This window comes from Ctenopharyngodon idella, chromosome 18 (assembly GCF_019924925.1).
Source record: "Ctenopharyngodon idella isolate HZGC_01 chromosome 18, HZGC01, whole genome shotgun sequence".
Taxonomy (NCBI): domain Eukaryota; kingdom Metazoa; phylum Chordata; class Actinopteri; order Cypriniformes; family Xenocyprididae; genus Ctenopharyngodon; species Ctenopharyngodon idella.
Genome location: NC_067237.1, coordinates 20050337 through 20055449, shown reverse-complemented (window position 1 = coordinate 20055449; position 5113 = coordinate 20050337).

Genomic DNA, 5113 nt, shown 5'->3' with positions numbered 1-5113 from the left:
TGCGCGAATACTCGCCAAGACAGATATTTTGAATGCTGTAATTCTGTGTGTGTGTGTGTGTGTGTGTGTGTGTATCGGGATCGCGCGCTGTCGCTCGTTTGGTGCGCGCGCTTCGGAACTGTCAGTCATCGCAAGTAAGATCGTTTGTGTTTACATCAGCATGAGTTTGAAAATCGCATTTCATTGGTTCAGACTCATGCCATCGAGGATTCGCTATGAATATTCACAAAGTTGGAATGCTGCGCATTACAACGATACCAAACGTGTGCTGAGGGGAAGCGTCAGCCGTCGAGAAGCGAGCAGAGAAAAACGGCATTTTTCATGGTCAAAGTAAAGGTACTCCTCTCAGAAAACGTACAAATAAAATATAATTTTAGATGTTTAATTGCTATTTGGAGCATTGGGATCGCTAGGCAAGGGCTTAATGAACTCATTTTTGTGTAAACCTCAATTTCGACCAAAATTGACATTTTTCACTTGTTTTGCCTGTAGCTCGAAATTAGCTTGTGCGCATTGGGTCAGCACGGGTCACAGATTGTATCTAAAAATATCACTACAGTAAAGCAGCCTGTTAAGCTTTTAACTTTGGTTTTGGATATTATACATAATCATTTTACCACAACAACATTATTCTGTCAATGAACTAGTAAAATGACTGACTGTCTCTAAAAATCCTTCAATGCCTAGAGTAAACAGGTAAACAATCCTGCTGATATTAAAACGTGACAAAATATTACATTGTATGTTTTTATCAGGAAGGAAAAACTTGCTGGTCCTGGTTATGGGATTGTGCAACTTATTGCACTTCCTAATTTAATATTCCACACATATGCGGGGTTGTGTGATTGTGTGTGAATAAATTCTACTATCCACATAATGCCTTGTGGGATTGTGTCTGTATGTTGCTTAAATCCAAAACAATACATTTTGCACTTGCTGCACAGCTTACCACCTCAAATAATCATCCCGTTTCATAACTGCAGAAACAGACTGGTAAAATAGGCCTACTGTAGGTAATGTACTCTAATATCATCTGCAAAAATTTCCCTTGTTTTTCTTCTCAGATGCTTGTCATGGAGATGCACAGGGAGATGTTCAGGTCCACAGTCTGAAGTTTCATGTCAAGCTTGGTTGGTACTATTTTGAATGCTGAACTATTTTTCAAAAGTTTGGAATCGGTAAGATTTTTATTTATTTATTTATTTAAAAGAAGTCTTTAATGCACACTCTCTGGAAGCTTCAAGCAGTGTCTTCTCATCCAGGATGTGTCTGTAGAAGTCCTGACAGATGTAACTATAGCTAACCTCCACCAGTTCACTTTTGATGAGGTCCACACCAGCTTCGTTCTTTTGCGCTGTCCACGCAGCCATCATCAACAAAAACACGCTCTCTGAATGCATTGGTCGGTTATTTTTCCCGCTCTAACTAGAAAATTACAGCAGTCAGCGCATAGTAAATGTAGCCTATGATCAGCCATTCAAAGCATCTGCTGATAACAGAGGTCAGATCAACAGACACAGTAGTGGACATTTAAAGACAGAAAGGGACAACAGACAGGGCGAGGGACAGATAAAAGCAACAGCTCTGCGGTATTTTACACAATGATAAAGAAAGAGAAAATAGCTTCATTGAAATTCAGTGTAACGTTGTGATTGCTCATAGCAGCTGAAGAGGTCATGGCAAGGAGATGGCAAACATTTCTTTCTTTTTTTTTTCTTCTATATAAAATTTGAGGTTTCTGATGTTAATATTGTATGGATAGATACTGGGGACTTTATCTGGCCCCTGCAGTATACCTCATATTTATAGTACAAAATCTGGAATCCTGAAATGTATGAGTAGCCAAAAAGTGTTGTCTTCATGTATTAATTATATGGGATAAAGTCTAAAAGAAAGATATATTTCATATCGCACATCTTTTTTTGGTGACCATCATTCGAACACCTGCCCTTTATAAAGGCCAATGTGAAATTCATCCAAGACCTTCTTATTGAAAGAAAGACCCTGTGAAAGGGGTGTCCGTCGAAGTGTATAACCCAAACAGAGCAAGGTCACACTGCAAAACTGCATTTCTGTAAATGTCAAAAGTCCACTATGGCTGTCTGAATGGAAACGATCATAGAAGCAGCAACCTCAATATCTTCAGTTAACAGAGACTGGCTGAGGCTTCAGTTATTTAATGGAATAATAGTACAGTCTCTGAAAACTTTTGGAAATAACAGTTTGTTACACTGCACTGTTTATTAACAGGCAAACATATGCAATTAATTTGACTTTTGATGATCCATAATGCATTTTATACAACACTGATGCTTTCAAGATGAGCGATAAATTTCACTCTCCATGTAAAAGGCAACACAGCTAACACTTGGTATTTGGACTAAAGTTGGGTTTGCTTTTGGCAATGAGCTTCCATAGAAATGTACATCACATGAAGAAGCAATTATGTAATATTAGTCATATATTTACACATTTATATTTGTTTTTACATTAAAAACACATAGGATTTGACTTAAGAGAGCAACTGCAATATAATTGACCTTTCACCGGGAATTTGATTGACAGGCGATCTAACCAATCATAATGCCGAATCTGCCGTTATGTCCGACAAAGCAGTCAGGGGAGTTAGTAGGTTAACGTTAGTGGACTTGAACTTGAAAAATGGTGTACTAATTGGAGGTGGCTAATTCGTATGAATTTGTGCGATTTGGGTGAGGGGTAGGTTTAGGGGTGGGGTTAGGGGTAGGTCATCATACGAATTCATATGAATTGGGCAACTTGTAAAATACGTACGATTTAGCAAAAATTGTACAAATGTAAGAGTGAGGTCGTACAAATTCATACAAATTAGCCACCTCGTAACTAAAGGGAGCGGGTCTTTGTGAACGGTCAATTACACTTGGAAATAATAATTTCTTAATAAAGAAATCTGATTTTTTTTTAAATGTATATAGCAGTATTTACAGCAGAACATAGGGTCTTTTCTAATATTTAGGTCTGTACTACTCACAACATAAAATGATCTTGTTGCACAAGGTTTCCAAGTCTTCTTTAAGATCACTGAACTTTGATGAATGATAGCTGTTAACAGAGTCTGCTATGAAACAAAAAGTAATCCCGCATAGACTCTCCTAACCCTCCACCCACCCAAACCCCAATACCTCTTTCCCATTCTAATATTTCAAACCTGCAGGGGCAAGACCATTCATGCTGCACAACTACTTGTAGATTAATTAGGTAAGAAGTTTGTATCAGTTGACCCAGCAAATCTGTTCATGAGTAAAATACCATCATAAGTAAACAGTATCCACTGTATCACTGTATCGTAATGGAAACATCGCAATTCATCCACTTTTGTCAGGACTAGGAACAAACATTAGAGCCAGACCTGTGATCCCACTCTTTTGAATATTACTGTTAAGTCTAGTTTGATTAATGAAAAAGGAGTCAGAGATAAGTCACATATCAGAAAATACTAAGTGAGTAAAGCTACAAAGAATTTGTTTGAACAAAAAGATTAAAGGATATTCAAAGTACTGGGTGAATTTTATCTGAAATGTTATTTTATGCTTCATTATGAAGATAGAAGTAATGTTGAATGTAATGTCATTTATATGGCCATTTGCATAAGTCAACATTTAAGTAAAAATATACTGTCATATATGCATTATTAGGATATCACCTCTAGATAATCTGTGAAAGCTGTGCAACTCTATACTCCATTTTTTCTAAGCAGTGAAGCTAAGGATCTTTAGTTGCTTTGCCTGAAGGGATCAATCAATCAGCGGTTATAGACATACTGGCACACGAGAGAAAGGACTATTGGCTGGGTGTGGTCAGGCCGTCTGAGAGATGGACTACATTGGCTAGAATGGCTTTTTGTCCATCATCTGTTAAAATTAGTTTTAGTAGGCAGCTATATTTTTAGCTAAGTACTTCTGAGCTCTTTTTTAAAGTTTCTTCTGCAAATTCGAGTTTTTCTTGCTCTAAGCGTGTCATTTAGCTTAATAGAAATTTCTCTTTCTGCCCTCTGAACACTTTTGAGTTCTACTACCCTCTGAAAACTTCATCTTTTTATGAAGATTAACCTGAGCTTCTGACCAAAACGTTTAAGTTTTGATTTTTGGACTGATTTTGAGGAAGACAACTGGCAATTGAAAAAAAAAAAAGTTTGTAAAGTTACAAACTTGTGATAGTAAATCATTTATTTTATTTTGGCACATACTTTGCAGATACTTTTTGATAATGAAATGGTTCATTTAGTTGCATTTTATTCATTCAAAATGAGCAAAAAAAAAAAACATTTCATATCTCATTACTCTTTACAATATTTTTTTCTTATAAATATTTAGTAACACTTTATTTTAAGGTGACATATGTTACTACGTGTACTTACTATAGTAATTATAGTAAATTATGCATAATTACAAGTAACTAACCCAAAACCAAACCCTAACCGTAACTCTATAGTAAGTACATATAGTTAATAAATATTACTCAGTACTTATTTGAGTAAGTACAATGTAACTACGTCACCTTAAAATAAAGTGTTACCAAATATTTTGTTTCCGCTTTATATTAAGTGTCTTTAACTACTTTCTACTAACATTTAAATGATTCATTTGATACAATGCATTTATTGTGTACACGTTTTTTTATTGTACTTGTATATTTAAAAATTCCTGCATGTAATTACAGCTGTAATTAATTTATGTAATTATATCTATTACACTGTTGACCCTTAACCCACCTTAAACCTTATCCATACCACGAAACCCTAAAGTAGGACCAATATTTCTACAAATGTTTTGACAAATTTCATGTTTAGTATGAGTAATAACATTAATAATTCTAAAAGAAACCTAACGTTGTGAATTAAGTACTGTTCTTAGGCAAAAACAACACTGAGAGTGATGGTATGACATCATGCATGCATGTTTAACAAAATAAAAGCTGACAGTTGGCAAAGATGATAGTTCGGTATTTATATCATGGCCAGACCACAAACTACTACTGTCATTGCATTATGGTTTCAATGTTAATCACACAAAATCACTTGCTAGGCTGGTTAGACACAGCAAAGCATTTAGATAATTCTGGATTGCGTCCATAT